General features: G+C 44.5%; 1 long non-coding RNA gene across 1 annotated transcript; it reads right to left on the bottom strand.

The window, feature by feature from the left end:
• Window positions 1-7,291: 7,291 nt before the first annotated feature.
• Window positions 7,292-10,619, bottom strand: LOC142843494 (uncharacterized). The gene is made up of 2 exons (XR_012909636.1): window positions 10,224-10,619; window positions 7,292-7,991 (listed from the first exon to the last, which is right to left on the bottom strand). It is a non-coding gene; the product is annotated as an uncharacterized LOC142843494 (long non-coding RNA).
• Between the last annotated feature and the right edge of the window lie 64 nt (window positions 10,620-10,683).

Raw genomic sequence — 10,683 nt, 5'->3', positions numbered from 1 at the left:
GTCACCAAGCCTGAAGACCTGAGTTTTGTCTGAATGATTTACATGATGGAAGGAAAGAACTGGCTCTTGAAGTTTCTCTCTGGCCTCCATATGCATGTCATCATGTGTGTGCAGACATGCTCAATTTCATACATACACATACCCTCACACGTATGCACCAAATAAATACAAATGTAATAAAAAGAATAGAGGGGTTAAAGAGATGGCTGAGTGATCCGAGCACAGACTGCTCTTGCAAAGGATCTGTTCTCAGAACCTATGTGGTGGCTGAAAACTACGTAACTCCAGTCCCATGGGATCCGGTGCCCTCTTCTGACCCCTGAAAACACTGCCTGCACACAGCACATGGACACATATACATGCAGTTACACACATGTAATAAAAGTCATACACATGTAATAAAAATAAATTTAAAAAAAAGAACTCAGGGCAGGTACACATATAAATATGTATACAAGACAAGCTCAAGCTTGACAAAATACAGCCAGGGTTTGGGAGATGGGCACAAAGTCTCACCCCTATTTGAGAGGACATTGGTCACTGGTAGCTGCTGTGGGAGTGAGTGTCAGTTCTGTTAAGGGTGTGAACCCTGGTAGGTAGGCCAGTGCTCCAGAGCAGGCCTCAAGTCCAAGAGTGTCTGAATGGCACACGTTAGATTGGATCTTAAAAAGAGAGGGAGCAAGAAAACAGGAAGTTGGGTGGGTAGGTAGATGGAGGCACACCTGGGACAAGGTGAATGAATATGATCCAAATACATTATATGACATTATCAACGAATAAATAAGAACATTATGTTTAACAAAGAATTTAGGGCTGCGCAGTGATGGCACACACCTCTGATCCTAGCACTTGAGAGGCAGAAGCAGGTGGATCTCTGTAAGTTCAACACCAGCCTGGTCTGTAGAGTGAGTTCCAGGACTGGCTCCATAGCTACAGAAAAACCTTATACTGAAAAAAAAAAAGAATTAGGTAGATACAAATAACTGTACTGCACATTTTCCATTTGCTTTCTGTCCCACCAGATAATTTATTTCTGAATTAATAATTAACTCTTGAATGATGTCTGCCAACTTGCCTAACAATGTTCTTTCAAAGGACCCAAATCAGGGATGCTTACAACTAATGGCTTATTCCAGGTGATCTGATGCCCCCTTCTGGCCTCTGCAGGTACTGCACTCATGTATACACACACACACACACACACACACACACACACACACACACACACACACTCACACACACCTTTATAAAATAGAGTCAAGAATAGTTGGAAAAAATATATGTGCTGAAGTGAAGAGGACTGTATGTTTGTTCTCTACGTGAGCAGATAAAAACTGGCTCTACTGAAGAATTTGAAAATAAAGTTGGTCCTTGGGTAAAGGGACCCAAGGGTAGGGGCAGCTCTCCTAGAACATCTTCCTAGACAGAAGTAAAGGAAGACTAGCAGAAAGACTGAGACAGTTTTATTGAGCCAGAGTTCAAGAAAATGATGGTTCAACTTGCAAGAAGGGGCAGAGAATAAAGAGCCAGCTACTTCAAGTCTCCATCCAGGGAGGTTTTTATTGGACATTAAAACTGGACTCTCAAGCTGGGTGGTGGCAATGCATATTGTTAGTACCAGCACTTGGGAGGCAGAGGCAGGTAGATCTCTGAATTTGAGGAAAGACTGGTCTACAGATCAAGGTCATTTGCTGAGACTAGATTCAACCATATTTTCCTATCCCAGCTGTAGCTGGAGTTTAGTCTGCTTTTGTTTTTGTGTTTTTTTTTTGAAGGTGTGACTTCATTTTTACGTTGTATGCCATGTGAGAGGGATGAATTAAGGGAAGCAATGCTTTTGAAAGCAGTACGTTCTGATTCTTATGTGCTTGTGAGGGTAATGGCCTTAGCTAGGATAAAGGTCAGCTGGTAGACAGGTCACCTGTTTTAATAAATCCACTTTTACTGGGACACCTCTGTGCCTAGTTGCTTATTTTACATATGGCTGTTCTCTCTCTCTCTCTGTTTTTTGAGACAGGGTTTCTCTGTAGCTTTGGATTCTGTCCTAGAACTAGCTCTTGTAGACCAGGCTGGCCTCGAACTCACAGAGATTCGCCTGCCTCTGCCCCCTGAGTGCTGGGATTAAAGGCATGCGCCACCACCACCCGACTTATTCTCTTGCTCCTTTGGCAGAGATGAATGGTTGTGACAGGAACTGCATGGCCCACAGCATTAAATATAGCATATACTATCTGGTCCTTGGTACAGCAAAGTCAATTACCCCTGGTCAAGATAATCCAATCCATTTCTTATTATTAAATCCCTGCCATGATGTAATGAATCCTTTTTAGAATTTTCCAGTAACAGGTTTCTTATGGCCACACTATGAAACCCTGCCAGGCCTGGCCTCCATTTTACATACCACGCAGTCATCCTGCAGTTGAGGCTTACGCATCCAGGGAGTTTTGTCTGCCAGCTGGCAGGTATTTTTTACCCACAAACCTGGTTCTTGTACCCAGCCTGAGTCCAGTTTTCTTACCAGTTAGCTTTGCACCGGTCAGGTTCAGTTGGGACTAGAATCCCTCAGAGCTGCCCCAGGACTAAAAGGAGTGTTTTTGTTTGTTTGGTTTTGTGGGATTTTTTTTTTTAATGGAGGTGGGGCATTAGATGGGCTTTGGAATCTTTGGAAGGGGCCAAGAAATAGAGTGTGAGCCAAGCCTCCAGGAATGTCTCTCACAACTGTTGTTATTGCTCCTGCATCTTCACAGAGTCTGGGAATTAAATGTTTAATTTTCTCAGTTGTATAAGTCTGTTCCCTCTGCTGTAATAAAATACTCTGGGCTGTTGGGGCTAGATGACAGAATTTCACTCTCACTGCCCTGGAGGTCAGATGTCCAAAGTCAAGCTGTCTTCGGTGTTGGTTTCTGGTGAGGCCTCTCCTGGCTTGTGTTGTACCCTGTCCCTGGGAACCCCAAGAGACCACCAGGGAGACTGACTAACCAAAATGCAAAAGCAAGGTTTATTTTGTGCACAATACATGCCAGGGACCTCGCCAAAGCAACTGGAGCAGCAGCGGCAAGAGGAGGTCCCTGCCCTTCTAGGGGGCATTATTTAAAGGCAAAACCCAGAAAAGTTACATTAGCAGGGTGTGGGGTGATGGGTTCAATTCTGATTGGCTCGTGTCTAGGGCCTTTTCAGAAATTTTATTTTCGAACCTCACCTGTTGCTTGTCAAATTTTCTTATCGGCTGACCTTTGGGTGAGGACATTCTGCGGTCATCTGTACTCTCCAGATGACTACCCTGTTACTTTTGCCCCTAGGCATTTCTGAGGACTGAAATGTTTTACAGGAAATAGCTTACACAAGACACAAGTAGGAGGCAGAGGACAAAATGGAGGAACTCTGGTTCTTCAGCTTGCAGACTGCTTGGGACAGGGAAATACGCTCACAGTTATGGGAACAGAATAATGGAAGCCTATATCTTGGATTTGTGACTCTACCGATGACGGTGGTGGTTGTGATGGTAAATCTGACAATGCCCTGATGGCGAAGAAAACTACAGTTTCGAGCCAGGCCCTAACCTGAGGCACCTGAGAACTGAGAGAGGAACATGAAACAAGAAGTCAAACATCCCAGAAAAGAAATTCTCCGGGCCTCTAAGGGTTATGATGAAAGAACTTACCCATCCATACCGATTTCCTAGAGAAGGGTGTTGGTGGAAACTTCCTGTTACGTCTTCCGGGTCTGGCGGGGGCGTCTAAAACCCTGGGTTGGTGGGGCCTAAAGAGGCGGGTATCTTTCTTCAAGATAGTTGGGGCGACTTGGGGTGCAGGGAACCACTGTACAGTGACCTCAGCAGTGAGCTACTTCCAGGGAAAGGAGGCTTTCGGCGCTCCTGGACAGGGGTCTACAGCTGCAGGGCGCAGGCGCGGGCGCAGAACCTCCCTGGGACTGGCCTGACCGGTTTCCCGCATTTAGTCTTGCCGCGCGGACGCGCAGAAGCCCGAAGGCTCTCAGACAAGCTCTGCCCACCATCTTCACCTGTTCGCCCTGTAACCGCCCAAGCCTCCCTACTCTGTGCAGGGGCACCTTAAGGACCGCCCTTCACTGCTATGCATGGCCTGGATGTGCCTGTTGTGCCAAACCAGTGTTCCCGGGGCTCCTTTACTAGCGAATTTAATATCTTAGGGAAAAGTGGTGAGATACGAATCTGCCACACGGACTTATTGCCTGTTAATTACTTGGATAGAAATGAGTATAGCATTTTTAGCAACTGTCCGTTTTCTATGTTTGGGTTTTCTTTTTCTTTTTTTTTTTTTAAGAATTGCTTTATGTGTACGAGTGTTTTGCCTGCATATATGTGCACCATGTACGTACATGGCTGGTGTCCACGGAGGCCAGAAGAGGGCGTCGGGTCCCCTGGAACTGGAGTTTCAATGGCTGCATGCCACTATGTGGGTGGGTGCTGGGAATCAAATCCAAGCCCCCTAGAAGAGCAGCCAGTGCACTGGAGAATGAGCCACCTCTCCAGCCCTCTTCATTTTGTTTGCATTGGGGTGTTTCCCTTTTATTCTCGTCAAAATCTGCAGATGTTGACCTTTCACCTTTATAACAAACCAGTACTTAATTGCTATGTGGTCTTGCTGGTTCACTAAGTCTCAAAGTTTAGATGAAGGTACCCTTTGGGGATCATTTGTCCTTGGGAAATAATGCTCAGCTCTGTTTCCTGCTTTGGGTTGTGGGGATACGTGGTGTGAAAAGCAGTGTCCAATCAGCTTGGGGCTCAGGCCTGCTCTCCCACTTTCTGGTTGTGTGACCTTGGGAAACTCTTTAATACCTTGGGCACACCTGTAAAAACAGCCAGAAGATGGCGTAGATAAAAATCTAAAGTGGTTCGAACACCTCAGGCTGATAGGAGAATTAGTAACAGTGCTTTATTTTATTGCTTGGTAGGTACAGGCAACAGTAGGGGAAGAATTAACATTGTCTGTGAACACCTTTGTCTATCCCTTCCGGCTTCTATTTCCTCCTAAATCATGCTTGCTGTTCATTATGTTCTGAAATGAATGCTGTGTCCATGTGACCCTGGGTGATCGCATTTCCTAATCCTCTAAGTGGATCAGGGCTTGTTGTTAGCTCCAGAAGATAGCTTAGGCTGACGTGTATGTTGGAGACTCTAGAAGCAATAAGGTGCAGGGAGGGATATCCTCTTTTGACTCCTTTGTATTTAGGAATTATTGGATGGGATTACTCTAGCCGCACATTTTCAACAACTTTCTTATTGTGGGTTACATACATGTTCTTTTTGAAACTGCGTTTTTATTGTCAACAACCAACATATCCTATGACTGTAAGCAAGGTTCTTTCTCTTCACTGCTTTTTGCACCTGCATATGAATTCCCTGATTTCTTTATGTTGTATTATTCACGCTCTTTCCAACAAAGCACACTGTCCTCTTTAATTTAAAGTGTTTCCAAGTCACTCGTGGACATTATTAGTATTCATTCATTGAGACTTGATCATCAGGCTTTAATGCAAGGATAGTTAAGACAATGATTAGGTTAACACATTTATAGTATTTATAACTTATTTTTTTTTTTTTTAGTTGTGGGACTGGAGAGATGGACGAGCAGTTAAGAGCACTAGCTGCACTTCCAGGGGACCTGGGTTTAGTTCCCAGCACCCACAAAGTGATTTACTATACTGGTAACTCCAGCTCAGGGGATCTGATACTCTCTCTGCCTTCCATAGCACTGCACAGACACACGGGCAGACAAACACTCATGTACATAAGATAATTGTAAATTAAAAAAATTTTTTTTAGTTCTAATAGGAATAAGAGACTGACTCTTAATTCTGAACACTTATATCTAGAATAAGACTTCCTGAAAGGACTTCTAAAGGGCCATGCTTCTCATTTTCATTACTTTGTTATGAAGGTTGGGAAGGGAGGTGGAGAATATACGTAATAAATACTTCTAACTATGTAAGTATAAGATAAAATAAGCATTCCTCCCCAAGTTGCTTTAAGCTGTGGCATTTTATCATAGTAATGGAAACTCAAGGTAACACTAGGCTGTGGTGATTCACACCTTTAATTCTAGATGTGGGAGGCAGAGGCAGGCAGATCTCTGTGGGATTGAGGCTAGCCTGATCTACAAAGGGAGTTCCAGGACAATCAGAAAAACGTTGTCTCCAACCCCCCCCCCCGAAAAAAAAAGAAAAGAAAAAAAGGAAAGAAACTCAAGGTAAGAAATCTTCAAGCACACACATATATACAGACTTAAAAAAACGCTTTTCTATGAAATGCTTTATGAGGTTTTTCATTATTATTCTTATTCTCTCTTGCTTCAGTTCAGAATTTCCTTATCAAGCAAGATAAGGGACTATGCTTTATCTTATATTTATTATTATTATTTTTTAAATTCTTGTAGGAGATGAAATTAAGGGTAATTTGGGGACTGTTCAAATCAGTACACCCAAGGCAGATAAACTGAAAGGGAAAGCTCCAAAATGCTATTAAAGATGTGGGCTACAGAATTCTAAGCAGGGAAATACAGAGGAAATGCTGACATGCTTTCAGGGCGACAAGATTTGGTGCCATGGTTCATATGAGAATGATGTCAAGTCAGAGAAATGGTAAGATTCTATAGGGAAGGAAGGGGAACAACCTTACCATGGAGGATGGGGTTCAGGAGAACACATCAGCACCTCTGTCCAGTGGAATTCATCTGTGGAGAGAAGCCCTACAAATGCCAAAGCCTGGCAAAGCCTCAGCAATAATCCTGCGTGCACACCAGAGGACACACGTGGAGGAAAACCGCATCCCTGTCCTGCATGTGGGAAAAGCTTTCTAACAGTTCCCAGCAGATGCAGCACTTAAGAACACACACAGGAGAGAAGCCCCGCCTGCATAACAAGTGTGGGAAAGCTACAGTGATACTTCCCATCTTATTCCCTACCAGAGAACTCACACAGGAGAGAACCCTTACAAGTGTTCTGCCACCCGTGGGAAGGATGTCAGTAGCAGCTCTCGCCTAAAGCAGCATCACAGATCACATCCCAGTGAGAGGCCATACGGCCTCAGTCACAGCTATGTTCTAATAGAACACAGGACTCACACTGGAGGAAAACCCTACAGGTGCCCCAGTGACGGGAAGAACTTCAGTTAGGGTTCCAGCCTGATTTGCCACCAGCAAATGCACACAGGTGGAAAACCCTACACATGTCGTGGGCGCGGGGGCGCCTTTGGTTTCTAATTCCATTCTAAAAAGCAACAGAGAATACATACATGAGGAAACCCCTAAGGCTGTCCAGAATGTTGAATAACCTTTAGTTGAGGTTCAAACCTTCTAACAAACCAGAAAATGCACACAGGAAAGAAATCCTTTGGTGCTACAGAACGTGAAGAAAGCGTGCCTCAGAGCTACAGCGTAGGCAGGAGTACAGAGTCCAACTGGGAGAGACACCATGTAAGGGCTGGGAATGTGGAAACAGTTTTGGCCTTAGCTCCCACTTCATTAGACACCAAAAAACACACTTTGGAGAGAAGCCTTACCGGTGTTCTGGGCGCTATAAGTCTTTCAGTCAGAGCTCAACCCTAGAATTTACCAAAGGACACACGCGGGAGAGAAGCCTTGTAAGTGTCCTGACTGCGGCGAGTCCTTCAGTCAGACAGACGTTCAATGTGATCAGGCACCAGAGAACCCACATAGGAGAGAAACCTTACAGATGTGCTGACTGTGAAATGCTTCGGCAGGAGTGCATACCCCCGTCAGCACTCAAGACCCATGTCCAGCCTTTCTAGCCCCCTCAAGGGGTGATTTTCTTCATGAGTGGACCCAAGGAAGCTGTTCCAGAGAATGGTCCCGATCCTTCCATTTCCAGGCTCAAATTCTTCTTGAGTCCCAGGGCCTGGCGGGGTTCTTTTTTTCTCCATAATAGACCATTAGAATTAAGGTGTTCTATGCTCACTGTCCTCTGAAGTTTCTTTGTTGTGTTTGCCAAACAATCTGGAAAAAAAGAGCTTGCAAGTTTAATGAACAGCAAGGCCCACATCAACAGGGTATGAGATCATCAGTGAGAGATACCTCTAACGGTGAAGAAAAGGTAGACATCATTATCATTTAAAAAAATTCGAAGCCAGGCAGTGGTGGTGCAGGCCCTTAATCCCAACATTCCGGAGGCAGGTAAATCTCTGAGTTGGAGGCCAACCTGATCTACAGAGGAAGTTCCAGGACAGCCAGGGCTACACAGAGAAACTTTGTCTCAAAATAAATAAGTAAATATATAAATAAAACTAAAAAAAGCAAGGTGAGATAGAAATAGCTTCAAAAAATATATAAATAGTATTGTTATGTGTAGGCGGGGCTGGTGGGACAGAAAACTCTACCTACATTATGACTAAGCAAAAAGACAAGTGGAAGTTGGGACTGCAATTGAATTACTGTATTTTGTCTGAACAAATGGAGATAGTTCATTACTTGCTCTGTGGGCTTACCCAGGGAAAGATAAGTTTAAGTAAATGATGCGATTTCTTGAATGTTTTCTGTGTCTAAAAAAGAAAATACCCATTAAAAATTTTTTGTTCATTTTTTTTCTTTTCTTTTTTTAATTAATTTATTATGTATACAGTGTTCTGTCTGCATGCCAGAAGAGGGAACCAGATTGAATTACAGATGGTTGTGAGCCACCATGTGGGTGCTGAGAATTGAACTCAGGACCTCTGGAAGAGCAGCCATTGCTCTTAACCTCTGAGCCATCTCTCTAGCCCTCATCTGTTTTTCAAGACAGGGTTTCTCTGTGTAGCTCTGGCTTTCCTGGAACTTGCCCTGTAAACCAGGCTGGCTTTGAAATCAGAGATCTGCTTGTTTCTGCCTCTGAGTGCTGGGATTAAAGGCGTGTGCCACCACACTTGGCTCAAATCCCATTTTTAAATGTGGACAGTCTTTTTCCTGAGTTAATTCTGTGTTTTGGACATGAGTCCTCAGCTTTAGGGGCGGCAGTTTTATTTTGCCTCTTTGTTTGGTTTATGTATCTGACTACTGAGAATTCATCCTATCCTATGTCCTGTGGAAATGTGCATTTGAAAGTATTAGATATGTCTTATTTTCTCCTACTAGTGCCCAAAGGTGATACACATTTAGGAAGGTCAAGACTCCTTTAAATTCCCCAGGATTTCAGCTTATGTTGGATTCAAGAAATATTTCATGAACATTGAGAGATGTACATGAGGAATGTGGAGCTAGGGACAGGAAGTGGCTGCACATGCCTTTATTCCAGCACTTGGGAGGCAGAGGCAGGTGGATCTCTGTAAGTTTGAGGCCAGCCTTGTCTACAGAGTTGCAGGACAGCCAGGACTGTTACACAGAGAAACCCTGTTTGGAAAACAAAACAAAAAAGAAAAAAAGAAAAGAAAAGAAAAGACAAAAGCAATGTGGAGTTAGGGCTGGAGAGATGGCTCAGCAGTTAAGAGCACTGACTGCTCTTCCAGGGGTCCTGAGTTCAAGTCCTAGAAGTCATATGGCGGTTATTACTGTAGTACCATGGGATCTAATTCCCTCTTCTGATGTGCTAATGTATATGTAGACAAAATGCATAAATTAAAAAAGTCTAAAAGAAAGAAATGCGGAGCTAGATAGAATCAATTGTGGGTTAGGTGGGCGTGCCCTTGCGCCCACTCTGGGGTGGAGTAACTAATTACATGAGTTTTATTTCTTCTTTCCTTATAATACAGAATACTGGTTAAACAATTGTACCTTTTTGAATTGTTGCAAGACTAAAAAGGACAGCAGAAACTAACAAAGATATGGGACACGTATTTAAGGGTAAGTTTCTACTTTTATAAAGAAGGTAAACATTGAATTTTAGGTCATGAATTGTAGGTCATGAAATATTGCCACAATTATAAATAGTAACCTCCCAGGGCAAGGTCTTGCAGAATTAACATGAACACAGGTAACTAAGAAGTCAATGAATGCTTGATAATTCAATGGTACCGCTGAGGCTGGAACTCGGTTGCAAGGTTGCATGGTAGTAGCTGTGGGGGCTATAAAATGATCAGCGTCATGAACTATGACAGATAAACCGCTCACCTCCTTCACCTGTGAAGCAAAGGTAAATAAATACCTCTTTGGGAAGGTGGCTGTAAAGTTTGAATAAATGTTTGCAAAGCTTCTGGCACAGTGCATGAAACATAAAAGAATCTTATTAGACAGTTTCGGTGTTGCTGTTAATTAGATCACCTTTTTTCAAAGCAAGTCTCACCACGTAGCTTTGACGGGACGGGAACACGTTAGACAGACCAAGATCCTCCTGCTTCCCTAGTTCCGGGATTAAAGGCGTGCTCCACTTCCCACGACTCGCTTCTTTCCCTTCAGCCTGCGTCCACGAATGACGCCAGGATCGCTGGTGTGTCACGTCCTTCACGCATTTTCAGCCCGTGCCCACAGTCCGCCGGGCGGCCTCTACGAGCTCGGTTACGCCCGGGCTGTGCGCGGCTACCTTGCGTTCCTCCAGAGCCAGCTCCACCCTCCGCAGGTGGGACTGGAGGACCCCGCGGGAGCCCAGCCGAGCAGGCACCGCCCCATCCGCCCACCGGGCCGGCGCCCACCCCACGCGCCCGCCCCGCACCACGCAACATCGCCCTAGCGCCTCCGCGACTGGCGCCGAGCGGAGTGAGCCTCCTGCCATTGGCCGAACGCT

This window comes from Microtus pennsylvanicus, chromosome 2 (genome assembly GCF_037038515.1).
Source record: "Microtus pennsylvanicus isolate mMicPen1 chromosome 2, mMicPen1.hap1, whole genome shotgun sequence".
Classification (NCBI taxonomy): domain Eukaryota; kingdom Metazoa; phylum Chordata; class Mammalia; order Rodentia; family Cricetidae; genus Microtus; species Microtus pennsylvanicus.
This window is presented reverse-complemented; position numbering and strand designations above follow the sequence as displayed.